Source organism: Paramisgurnus dabryanus, chromosome 6, assembly GCF_030506205.2.
Source record: "Paramisgurnus dabryanus chromosome 6, PD_genome_1.1, whole genome shotgun sequence".
In the NCBI taxonomy this organism is placed as follows: domain Eukaryota; kingdom Metazoa; phylum Chordata; class Actinopteri; order Cypriniformes; family Cobitidae; genus Paramisgurnus; species Paramisgurnus dabryanus.
Window position 1 is genome coordinate 42883964 of NC_133342.1, and position 13415 is coordinate 42897378.

At 36.2% G+C, this 13415-nt stretch overlaps 3 long non-coding RNA genes across 22 annotated transcripts in view; 1 reads left to right on the forward strand and 2 right to left on the reverse strand.

Moving 5' to 3' along the window:
• Positions 1-13143, reverse strand: part of LOC135767188 (uncharacterized) — a 35254-nt gene extending 22111 nt beyond the window's left edge. For 9 of the 19 annotated variants that reach the window (XR_012336897.1, XR_012336889.1, XR_012336887.1 and 6 more), the window contains exons 1-6: positions 13086-13143; positions 12401-12519; positions 12114-12138; positions 11908-12028; positions 11742-11824; positions 8115-8189 (exon numbers count right to left, since the gene is read on the reverse strand). This is a non-coding gene — a long non-coding RNA (uncharacterized lncRNA). Of the gene's footprint in view, positions 1-8114; positions 8190-8289; positions 8373-8456; positions 8518-8715; positions 9686-11741; positions 11825-11907; positions 12029-12113; positions 12195-12397; positions 12538-13085 lie in introns of those variants that run through there. The other 10 variants (XR_012336893.1, XR_012336891.1, XR_012336892.1 and 7 more) reach the window with 10 other exon arrangements.
• LOC135767191 (uncharacterized) lies at positions 1985-12487 on the forward strand. Of its 2 annotated transcripts, XR_010541949.2 has the most exons (9): positions 1985-2332; positions 3375-3469; positions 3636-3761; positions 5686-5740; positions 6018-6086; positions 11586-11654; positions 11762-11815; positions 11966-12019; positions 12348-12487. It is a non-coding gene; the product is annotated as an uncharacterized lncRNA (long non-coding RNA). The 2 variants fall into 2 exon arrangements; XR_010541948.2 differs by lacking the exon at positions 11586-11654.
• LOC141282312 (uncharacterized) lies at positions 3615-6143 on the reverse strand. The gene is made up of 4 exons (XR_012336903.1): positions 6002-6143; positions 5650-5749; positions 3867-3929; positions 3615-3748 (listed from the first exon to the last, which is right to left on the reverse strand). It is a non-coding gene; the product is annotated as an uncharacterized lncRNA (long non-coding RNA).
• Positions 13144-13415: the final 272 nt, after the last annotated feature.

Consider the following 13415-nt stretch of genomic DNA (forward strand, 5'->3'; position numbering starts at 1 on the left):
CCCCTTGTACAACGACCCGCAAAGGAGATTTCAACGAGTCTGAGGCTAGGAAAGGAAGCACATGCACCGATTATTCCACCGCACCCGACGCCATGGGGACCACTCCCCAAACCAACTTCGTCTGGTTATGTGGACTGACCATATACCATTATCTACCAGTCGGGTGGGTCGGAAGATGTGCCCCGGTACGGCCTACAGACCATTCATTTGTCATTACTGCTACAGAGGTACATCGTGGTAAGAAAGACATTTTCACTAAACATGATTCCATATGGGGAACGGACGTCCCCAACGACCACAAACTATGGACCAACGGACAGAAAGTGAGCCTCGCCTTGTTCCCTTGGCTGGGGACTGGAAAGCTCATGCTACGGATGGAGACTTTTGATTATAGGTTTGAACAGTCAGTTAATTCTACTCGAGACTGTGTTGATATTATACAAACATTAAGTGTTGATGAATACTTAGACAATCTGTCATTTAAAAATTCCAATTTGATTGTTACAATGATGTTTATCTTTTGTGAACAAAAAGGAAATGAAAGGCAAATGAAAACAAAAAAACATGTGAATTGGCTAGTAACAAAACTAACACTTATACTTTTATATTTATTTTATGCCTGTGGAGCTGTGCTTAACTTTTGAGCAGGTTGGCAGCAGAGAGGTTTCCTGAGATGTCCCAGGGACAGGTTGCGGTAAAAGCCCACCTGAAGGGAGATACCAGTGAGGTAAAGGGAGTACCCTTGCTGACCAGGCAGCTACGGTTGCCAGCCGCATGAACGGCAGAGAGAAACTTACTGCTCAAATGCGTCATCTATGGTGACAAACTACTAACAGCTCACAGACATAACTGATTTTCAAATTCAATGCTCCAGAAAGGAGAAATGAGAACGGATTGAAAATAGTAATTTTAACACTGATTTAGAACTCCAAAAGCCTTTTCCTTATTTGGTCACAAAGATACACAATAATGGACGCTTAAACGTTTTTCAAATGTATTTACATTTTAATGACATGGGAGAGGGGTTTAAGCAAACATGCAAAAGAAATTGTTTGCAGATACGTACTTTGTCAAAATTACAATTTGGCAGAAACTGTTGAAAATATTCGTTCCAATATTATCTGCTCTTTTGTTGATATGCATGTGTTTGACTTGTGTGATACAATGTGTGTCAGAAATGACAAAGAAAATGATTCAATCTGTACTTACTGATGAATATTTCTTGGGTAATATTTCAGATAGAGAAGACTATAAATTTGTTCGGAAAACTACTAAAGCCTATGATGATACTGTGTAGAAGAAATTTCATTTGTCTATTGATGAAGGTTTAATCCTAAAGTGCCTAAGCAGGTAACGGGTTACAACCCGAAGTAAAGACATTATAAATGATAAACAGGAGGGAATGTTGGAGAAAATGTATTTTCTTATTACATATTATGTATTTCTTATGACATAATTGGATGTTTTATGTTATCATTTATGAATGTATAATCCTTGGTTTAGATATATGAATATATAATCATTTGCTTAGAATCATATTAAGTCTGTCTAGATACTTAGAAGACTGCCAAGGTAAAATAGTGTGTAGAATGTTCTTTTGTTATCATATAACCTTTGGTAACGGCATCATCAAATTGCATCATCAAGTTATTATCTTGTTTTTAGTAAAATGTAGTCAATACTATTTCTCTAGACTTAGCAAAATGTGTGATGTTGTTGCAATTATGAAAGTCTGTGAGGTTCGACCTTCGGAATGAACCGGGGTGAACCAGTGATTAAATCCTAAATAAATACAGTCCTGCAGGAGGAACAATTCGAGAGACAGTTGAATGTTTCCTGATGAGACATCTCAATCTGGGTTCTCCCTGCAGAATTTTATAACCTCATTCGTGGTCTGAGTGTGTCTTATTTTTGTTAAGGTTCGTAAATATTTTAAACCTGACAGAGCATTTTTCCAAAAAAAAAAAAAAAGGACGGAGCATTATTTATTTTTATTTTATATATGTATAATGTACCCCCTGACTGAACTTGTATTTCTTATTATTTAAAAAAAAAATATTAAAAATAATTTTAAAAGGACGCAGCTGTGCGGTTGAGAAACGACCGGAAACGACTTATATGTCGCAAGGCCATCACGTGACCACAATATTTACCAGAAGACCGTTATTTGCTCGATTACCCTCAACTTTTTTGTCGCAAATAACATCATTAATAACCTGTAAATAATCAAATTTGTACACATTACGTTCCTCTTCACTTTGTAATAGTATGTTTTTGGTTTAATAGTCGGCTTTTAGTTAGTTTTTCTGTCAGTTTGATCGTCAAAATCTTGGTAAGTATAGCTTGTCATTCCTGGGTTTTAATTGTTAGAAATACGAATTAAAGAACAGATATAACTAATATAACTGAGACAATTAATAAATACAATTATCGAACCACTCCAATAGAACAACGTTAACGGTTTTGAGTGGTTTAAGGTCTGACTGACAGTAACGTTATCCGTATAAGGGCCATTTTAACGTAACGTTACAGGGCGGGAAAGGTTTGAGACATTTAATAACTCTATTAAACTGGCTGGTTTATCCCCACCAATGCGTAACATATAAAGTTAACGTTACAACGTGGCTTCGGGACTTCGCAGCGGCCTGAATAGCATTGTATTGCTAAACGTTAATAAGCTTTTAATCGCGTATAGAACGCGATAATTAAGACAATAATTCTGTAGGTCGACTAACTTGCATGCATAACATATTTTCTGTTTAAATGGTTAACTTACCTTGACACTGAAACTCCGTCACTGAAGCACTGTTGCTTCACCCGTTGGAACATCCTACTAGTTTAAGGAGTTAAAAATCGAGTTGGAAAAGAACAAAAAATCGTTCTGTGATCGTTCGACACGACACCCAGAAGCTGCAAAAAACCGATTGAGGTTACACTCTACTGAATGAACGCAACGTTGAGTGCAGGCAGCCCACACATCTTTCAGATGTGTTCGACTTCATGCTGATCTACGCGCAAACCGATCGTGACATCAAATTTGATGTCATACCACGTGCTGTCTGCGCATCTCGGTGTTAAGTCAAACACACCTGAATGTACTTGTTGGCTGCACTCCCTTGCGCTCAGTGATGTAGGTGTAACGAAATAAATGTATTAAATTGATATTATATAAATAAATATTGTTATAAAAATCTTTATACAATGATTAGCTGTCATTAATAAATTAATCTTTGATTTGAAAAATCAGTATACGTAAATTTCCCTCTCAAGTTATGAAATGCCTAAATAAGATCAAAATGGTGAAAATACAACAATGTATATTTGACCAATTTAGCATTTATTAACTTTTGCCTTTTTGAATTGACTTCCGAAAGTTATCTACAGCCACACATCCACTGTATACCAAGTTATGATGATCAATTATGAGAATGCAAAAGGATTGATAGATCAGTAAACAAACAACAAAAAGGTAATGTCTTAATAGATTTCTGCTTTTGTTACTTATTCATGTATTTGAATTACATAATTCAAAATCAAACGTTAATAATTATAGGGTTTCAACTTGTTGCAGCTTTACAAAAATTGTAGAATTTGTAGGAGCATGGACAACTGAGTAACAAAGTCATATTATGCAGATGGGTGCTCATGGTGGCCTCCGAATAAATACATGGACAGGCTGCTAAAGAGGGTCAGGATGATGGAGATGCAAGAGTCAAAGACAGCACAGACCAAACACCAGGCCAGAATTCTGCATGAGTCAGGTAAGCAGAATCAGTTACACTGTATAAAATCATTTATTAATAGACAGTACAATTAATAACACATTATTTTTCATAGCTGTAAAAAACAAAAGAATGAAACCGTACCTGCATTTTAGTTTCCAGCCTTTTTCACAAAGTTGCCGACAACTGGAAGAATGTCCCAAATTGCTGAAAAAAGAAATTCAGTAAGTCCTTATAAAAGAGACATTATAAAACGGGCAGTTCTGGTTCTTCATTCTGATTGGTTGAAACGCGTTCTAAGCCGTGATAAAATACACTGGTAACCTCACGGTTCAGACCACATTACATTAGTATCACTGCGCCACTGTTACTGCGTATTGATTTATGAAAATAAACACCACAGTCTTAAATCATATTTTTAATTTGTCTACAATTGCACACTTAATGGCGATATCCAGATGAATGTCAATAAATATTGTTGAGTCATCTCGTCGATAAAGAGAAAACGTTGTCTGAGGAGTTTATAAGTCAAGTTCATACATCCGCTATTATCCACTGGGTGGCGATCTTACCCAACTTAAACACTGACGCATTCACTGAAAACACCGTGTAGTACTGTTCATGGCTCCGAATCTGATCTCTTACTAAAGTTCTTCACAAAAATGGAATTATCTCCGCTTTTAATAAAAAAATTTGAGAGGTGATAAGAGATCAAATGAAGGTAGGATGAAATGTTTTTTTTTTGTTTTTGTTTCAAAGCGGATGGTCTGTTCTTTCATTTGATATTTTATGTTTATATAAAGAAGATAATTTTCTGGAAGGCATTAAACTAAAACTGGGTGACAACTTAAAAAAAAAAAAAACGCTGACGGGGAAAGAGTTCAGCATGCTTCCAAGCATATTTGATCATCACTTCAACAGTTGCACGATATAAATGTTAATGTATAAATTAGATGAATGGTTATTTATAAAATAAACACCACAGTCTTAAATCATATTTTCATTGTGTCTTTGCTGTGTCTCTGTTTCAGTCACACTTGATTCTGAGGAACTACTTTGTTTGGCGGAAGAGTAATATTTGTACTAATATAATTACAACTTATTTGTGTTTTATTTTATAAAATCCCGCTAACGTTATGCATATGAAGTAACCGTTTTATAAACGCAATAAACCCCTCGAAGCGTTGGGTTACCAGTGCATTTTATAACAGCTAAGGGGGTCTAACAACGCCCCTTAGCTGTTATAAAATGCACTGGTAACCCACTGCTTCTCGGGGTTTATTGCTTTAGTTTAAAAAGTAAAACGGCTTCATTTAACTTCAAAAATACCCCTAAATCCTTAAAGAACACGCCCTTATTTTGGGAATTTAGCTTATTCACCGTATCCCCCAGAGTTAGATAAGTCCATACATACCTTTCTCATCCCTGTGCGTGCTGTAACTTTGTCTGATGCAGCCCCCGCTAGCTTAGCTTAGCACAAAGACTGAAAGTGAATGGCTCCAGCTAGCATACTGCTTCCAAACATGACAAAATAACGCAAAAATTTTCCTATTTATGTGTTGTGATTTGTATAGTCAAATTCACTACCAGTCTTTTGTTCTAAGCTAAGCTAGCAGGGGCTGCGTCAGACAGAGTTACAGCACGCACGGATATGAGAATGGTATGTATGGACTTATCTAACTCTGGGGGATACTGCGAATAAGCTAAATTCCAAAAATGTGGGTGTGTTCCTTTAAAAATCAGCACCCCTAGTTAATCTGGATGCTAAAACCTAAGGCAGGTCCAAGCCTAGGATTTAGTGTGTTTATTTGTAAATGTAAAAAATGCAGCTAACCATTCCCAGATCCAGTGGGCAGGTTAAAGAGTATTTTTTAATATGAGACAGAAAACAGAAACACATTTTTAATGGCATTTAAAGACAACATACCACTTCATAAAACAAAATTTTCTGTTTAATCCATAGATTGAGTAATTTTCACTCTAGAGACCCTGGGGTGACCACCAAGGACGAATGCAAAGTAAGTGACCTACAAAACAAAAAACATTAATATTTTACGACTGTTTCGAGATAAGTACTCTGCATATCTATAGCAATATGCAGATTCTTGAGTAAAATTTCTCTCAGACAATATAGACTCAGATGGCTTCATGGTTGACCATACTGTATTTGTAGTTTAACAATTTCTATCATGTTAAAGTTCTCACACAAAAATTGCTAGTCTAAGAATTCTACAAGAAACCTTGTTCCCCACAAAGGCTTGATGGGTTGTGCAACTTACCTGCTTCCATTTACAGCTCCAGTGAGTGTCTCTAAGGTAGATCCTAATGCAGATGGATGGAATGTTGATCCGCCTAACATGCAAGGTAAAAGAGCATTTGATAGCATAGTGGATAAACAAATAGCTTTTTTTCATTTTCACAGCATTTTCAAAAACCACATAACACTTGCTATTACATTGATATATATATCATAACAATGTCTTACTCTGATCCATACAAAACAGATTTTCTGTACCGAGAACTTTGGATGACCATCAAGACAGTAAGTTTTCAAAAATCTGACCTCAATTTTAGTAACCATTTAAGGATTGTTTTTCTTTTAGTTTATTTAAATAATACCCTAAAGTCCTCCGTTCATCTTCGGAAACACAGTTTAAGATATTTTAGATGTAGTCCGAGAGCTTGCTGACCCTCCATTAAAACTGTATGTACGGTATACTGTTCATGTCCAGTTAGGTAATAAAAACATCATCAAAGTAGTTCATGTGACATCAGTGGGTCAGTTACAATTTGTTGAAGCATCAAAAATACATTTAGGTCCAAAAATTATGACTTTATTCGGCATTGTCTTCTCTTTCGGGTCTGTTGTGAACCGTGTGCATGACACTGCTGCTGTACGACGCTGCTGGCGTGTTATCTGGTGCACCCAAGCTTTTTTTTTCGTTTACAGTCTGAGGGAGACGCTGTAAACAAAACAATCTTCGCAAACATGTCTGAGGATAACACGTCAGCAGCGCCACTGTGCACGCGCATTCGCAACAGACCCGGAAGAGAAGACAATGCTGAATAAATCGTTATTTTTGGACCAAAATGTATTAATGATGCTTCAACAAATTCTAACTGAGCCACTGATGTCACATGGACTACTTTGATGATGTTTTAATTAACTTTCTGGAAATGAGACAGTATACAGCACATACATTTTTTGGAGGGTCAGAAAGCTCTCGGACTAAATCTAAAACATCTTAAACTGTGTTCCGAAGATGAACGGAGGTCTTACAAGTTTGGAACAACATGAGGGTGAGTCATTAATTACATTATTTTCATTTTTGGGTGAACTATCCCTTTAAATGGAAAACACCACCGCTTTCCAAAATGTTACTATGTTTTTACTTTAGACGAATTTATACTTACCCATCTTTTTGCAAAGCGTGCACTTAATCTTTGTACAGCGCGTTGTGAATGTGTTAGCATTTAGCCTAGCCCCATTCATTCCTTAGGATCCAAACAGTGATGAATTTAGAAGCCACCCAACCCGTTTTCCCTATTTAAAGACTGTTACATAAGTAGTTACACGAGTAAGTATGGTGGCACAAAATAAAATGTGGCAATTTTTTAAGCGGATAAAAATGAGAACTATATTGTATGGCAAAAGAGCACTAAGTTTGCAGCACTTCGACCTCGGCGCACAGTAACATCATCACTCCTGATTACTCCACCTCTCGCTCAAACTTAAAAGAGGGGGAGTTGTCAGGAGTGATGATGTTACTGCGCGCCGAGGAATGAATGGGGCTAGGCTAAATGCTAACACATTCACGACGCGCTGTACAAATATTAAGTGCATGCATTGATGAAAGATAGGGATGTATTAATTTATCTAAGTTGAGGTAAGAACATAGTAAAATATTGAAAAACTGTGGTGTTTTCCTTTAAAAGCAGCACTCCTATTTATTTTGAGTGCTAAAAATATTTGCCACAGACAGTTTAAGGCCTTATGCTGCATTCACACCGCCAACAACCTAGTCACTGTGTGTCAGCCATTTCTTTTAATGAGTCTATCAGAAGGCGTTCCCAATTCTGGTTGTCCTAGTAAAAACTACAAACAAATGAGTAACAATCCTCTCAGTAAATGACAAAAGAGTGATGACATGAACTTCACTGCTTCACTCTCATTGGTAGTTGCTCCCAAAAGTCCTTCATCAAGTTGAACTTTCCTCAACGTTGTGGCATAGCTGGACATGCCCACTTCCTGTTGTCGATGGTCACAGTTGCTCATGTTGCTGAATGGGGCAAAGCTTCCATTGGAATTAGCGAGATTGTGTTGCTAGTCGCTGGCGGTGTAAAAGCAGCATTAGTGTGTGTGTCTTTAAAAATATATCAAATGCAAATTACCTGATCTAACATTCCCAGCTACAGAGGGCATCCTTTATTCAGTCCCTAATGCAGATGGTTGGAGTGTTGATCCACCTAACATGAGGGGTAAAAGAGCGTTTGTTAGCATAATGAGAAAGAAAACAGAAACACATTATTAGTGGCATTTAAACACATTAACACTTGTTTATACTACATTTTCTGTTCAATCCATAGAGCACTCGTTTTGAGTCCTGAAACCCTGGGGTGACCACCGTGAACAAATACAGAGTAAGTTACCTAAAAAACACAATAATAATATTTATTTATAAAAAGTTCTTATAAAAAAGCATCATCATTTACTCAGATGAAGTGTTACCTTACCAACATGTTCAAGGAAGGTGCAGGTCTGATGATCCATCCAACATTGTACCAGTAAAATTATCTGAAACAGACAAATGCAGTTATAAGAATTTTACCTAAACTACACACCTATTTGATTCTTAAGTTTAAATAAATCAAAATGATGCATTTAATAGTAAAAGCATTTTAAAAGCTACACTCCTAATTCATTTATCTTTGCTATTGCAGCTGCAAAAAGGCAGTCTTGACGGTACTAGGATGAATGCAAATAAAGACTAACCACCTGACTTCAGAGGTCCAGTCTCTTGTGGGAAGCAGGTGTTTGTTACCCCAAATACGGATGAAGAGTGACGAAGAGGATGATGATTTTTTTTCTCAAACATCTGCTGAAGATCTTGACAGGCGGGAGACAAAATTAACAGACTGAGGGTTTATACAAAGAATCTTACTCAGCCAATATTAAAGATAAGATATTTTTACAAAATGTTCTTTTCATTGTTTAGGATGATTTTATGTAGAAAACAGTACATCACAAAAAAGACTTTAGCTGTGTTTTCACAGGCAGAGCCTTACACACACACACTAACCACAATTATAAACGCAACACTAACACAGATTTAGACAGATTTGTGAATAATATTTGAGAGAAATAGGCCTTTTGGGGACATAGAAAATATTTAAGTTCAGCTCATGAAATGAAAAATGGGGGCAAAAACAAATATTAAAAAGTGCAATACAAATATCAACCATAATACTGATCGTTTTAATCAAGTAAGCCACTATATCTTTCTAGAATCTTACACAAGACTCGTGTAACTCGTGTACTCGTGTTACATGAACGATCAAAATAAATTAACGTCAGACAGGTGGGAGAAATATCAATATTAAAGCATGAAAAACTGTTATCAACCCAATTTCAAGGTATTATTGAAATGATCCCACACCAAACAGTTTATTATTTAAATGCATTATTACTACATACCTTAAGCAAATGTTCCACGCCTTTCTTCTTCATGGCATTGCGAGGTCAAGCGGATGTTGTTATGTAGAATCACGACCTTGACGTAAAGACGCACATCCGTAATTTATTTATTTAACAATGACAACACTTTCGGGTAATTTTATCTTCTAGATCCTAATTAAAGCTATATAGAAAGAACAGCCTTTCACGATTATTTCCTGGTAATTTTTTGAAATGTTTTATTTTAGAATGGAGATTAATAAAGCAGACGCGGAAAGGTTTTGATTATTTTAAATATGTTATGTTTATATGTTGTTGTTTTCGGATACTGTCATGTAAAAATATATTTAAAGATAAATGAATGAAAGTTTTCATTGTTTAATTTGAATAAATGTGTTTTATAAAATCAATAACTGCTTTAAGATCAATTGAAAATGGTGTTTTAATTACTTAATATCGATGACACAGCATGTATGTGTAGATGTGTGTAGAAATAATTTGCTGTAGTTTAGGGCAATTCAATTTGTTAATGAGGGATCTTGTAATCTTACAAACATCTGGGAAAGAGCGGCTTACCGTCTTTCTAAGCTCTTCTAAAGATCTGGGAAAGAGCGGCTCGGCATCTTTTAAAGCTCTTCTAAACATCTGGAAAAGAGCGGCTCCGCATCTTTTAAAGCTCTTCTAAAGATCTATGAAAGAGCGGCTTGCCGTTCTAACATCTTGTAAAGATCTGGGAAACGGCGGCTCGCCATCGTTCTAAATAACATACATCTTGTAAAGATCTGCTGGGTGTCTTGCAAACAGCTGGGTCGGACGTCTCGGCGACGCCTTCCAGATGAGCAAACGCCCTATATAATACGTCTTCCAGACGAAAAAGAAGACATCGCGCAGACATCTCCGCGACGTACGTGTGCTATCTGGGATGATGCTTCAACTAATTCTAACTGACCCACTGATGTCACATGGACTACTTTGATGATGTTTTAATTAACTTTCTGGAAATGAGACAGTATACAGCACATACATTTTTTGGAGAGTCAGAAAGCTCTCGGACTAAATCTAAAACATCTTAAACTGTGTTCCGAAGATGAATGGAGGTCTTACAAGTTTGGAACAACATGAGGGTGTGTCATTAATTACATTATTTTCATTTTTGGGTGAACTATCCCTTTAAATGGAAAACACCACCGCTTTCCAAAATGTTACTATGTTTTTACCTGAGACGAATTAATACATCCCTATCTTTTTTCAATACGTGCACTTAATCTTTGTACAACGCTTCTTGAATGTGTTAGCATTTAGCCTAGCCCCATTCATTCCTTAGAATCCAAACAGGGATGAATTTAGAAGCCACCCAACCCTTTCATGTTTTCCTTATTTAAAGACTGTTACATGAGTAGTTATACGAGTAAGTATGGTGGCACAAAATAAAACGTGGCGATTTTTTTAAGCGGATAAAAATGAGAGCTATATTGTATGGCAAAAGAGCACTAAGTTTGCAGCACTTCGACCTCGGCGTGCAGTAACATCATCACTCCTGATTACTCCACCTCTCGCTCAAACTCAAAAGGGGGGGGAGTAGTCAGGAGTGATGATGTTACTGCGCGCCGAGGAATGAATGGGGCTAGGCTAAATGCTAACACATTCACGACGTGCTGTACAAATATTAAGTGCATGCATTGATGAAAGATAAGGATGTATTAATTGATCTAAGTTGAGGTAAGAACATAGTAAAATATTGAAAAACTGTGGTGTTTTTCTTTAAAAGCAGCACCCCTATTTATTTTGGGTGCTAAAAATATTTGCCACAGACAGTTAAGGCCTTATGCTGCATTTATTAGAAGGCGTTCCCAATTCTGGTTGTCCTAGTAAATACTATAAACAAATGAGTAACAATCCTCTCAGTAAATGACAAAAGACGGATGACATGAACTTCACTGCTTCACTCTCATTGGTAGTTGCTCCCAAAAGTCCTTCATCAAGTTGAACTTTACTCAAAGTTGTGGCATAGCTGGACATGCTCACTTCCTATTGTCAATGGTCACAGTTGCTCATGTTGCTTAATGGGGCAAAGCTTTCATTGGAATGAACGAGATTGTGTTGCTAGTCGCTGGCGGTGTAAAAGCAGCATTAGTGTGTGTGTCTTTAAAAATATATCAAATGCAAATTACCTGATCTAACATTCCCAGCTACAGAGGGCATCCTTTATTCAGTCCCTAATGCAGATGGTTGGAGTGTTGATCTACCTAACATGAGGGGTAAAAGAGTGTTTGTTAGCATAATGAGAAAAAAAACAGAAACACATTATTAGTGGCATTTAAAAACATAACACTTGTTTATACTACATTTTATGTTCAATCCATAGAGCACTCGTTTTGAGTCCTGAGACCCTGGGGTGACCACCGTGAACAAATACAGAGTAAGTTACCTAAAAAAACAATAAAAATATTTATTTATAAAAAGTTCTCATGAAAAAGCATCATCATTAACTCGCATGAAGTGTTACCTTACCAACATGTTGAAGACAACATAACACTTGTTTATACTGCATTTTCTGTTTAATCCATAGAGCACTCAATTTGAGTCCTGAGACCCTGGGGTGACCACCGTGAACAAATACAGAGTAAGATACCTAAATAAAAACAATAATAATATTTATTTATAAAAAGTTCTTATAAAAAAGCATCATCATTAACTTGCATGAAGTGTTACCTTACCAACATGTTCAAGGAAGGTGCAGGTCTGATGATCCATCCAACATAAAAAAAACAGTAAATTTATACTTGGTTACTGTTTATCTGTTGTAAAACAGACAAATGCAGTTATAAGAATTTTACCTAAACTACACACCTATTTGATTCTTAAGTTTAAATAAATCAAAATAATGCATTTAATAGTAAAAGCAATTTAAAAGCTACACTCCTAATTCATTTATCTTTGCCTTTTTGCAGCTGCAATAGCAGTCTTGACGGTACTAGGATGAATGCAAATAAAGACTAACCACCTGACATCAGCTGTCCAGTCTCTTGTGGGAAGCAGGTGCTTGTTACCCCAAATACGGATGAAGAGTGACGAAGAGGATGATGACTTTTTGCTCAAACATCTGCTGAAGATCTTGACAGGCTGGAGACAAAATTAACAGACTGAGGGTTTATACAAAGAATCTTACTCAGCCAATATTAAAGATAAGATATTTTTACAAAATGTTCTTTTCATTGTTTAGGATGATTTTATGTAGAAAACAGTACATCACAAAAAAGACTTTAGATGTGTTTTCACAGGCAGAGCCTTACACACACACTAACCACAATTATAAACGCAACCCTAACACAGATTTAGACAGATTTGTGAATAACATTTGAGAGAAATAGGCCTTTTGGGGACATAGAAAATATTCATGAAATGAAAAATGGGGGCAAAAACAAATATTAACAAGTGTAATACAAATATCAACCATAATACTGATCGTTTTAAAAAAGTAAGCCACTATATCTTTCTAGAATCTTACACAAGACTCGTGTAACTCGTGTACTCGTGTTACATTAACGATCAAAATAAATTAACGTCAGACAGGTGGGCGAAAGATCAATATTAAAGCATGAATAACTGTTATCAACCCAATTTCGAGGTATTATTGAAATGATCCGACAGCAAACAGTTTATTATTTAAATGCATTTTTACTACATACCTTAAGCAAATGTTCCACGCCTTTCTTCTTCTTGGCATTGCGAGGTCAAGCGGATGTTATGTAGAATCATGACCTTGACGCAAAGACGCACATTCGTAATTTATTTAACAATGACAACACTTTCGGGTAATTTTATCTTCTAGATCCTAATTAACGCTATGAAGAAAGAACAGCCTTTCACGATTATTTCCTGGTAATTTTTTGTAATGTTTTATTTCAGAATGGAGATTAATAAAGCAGACGCGGAAAGGTTTTTATTATTTTAAATATGTTATGTTTATATGTTGTTGTTTTCGCATACTGTCGTGTAAAATGCATCTTTAAAGATAA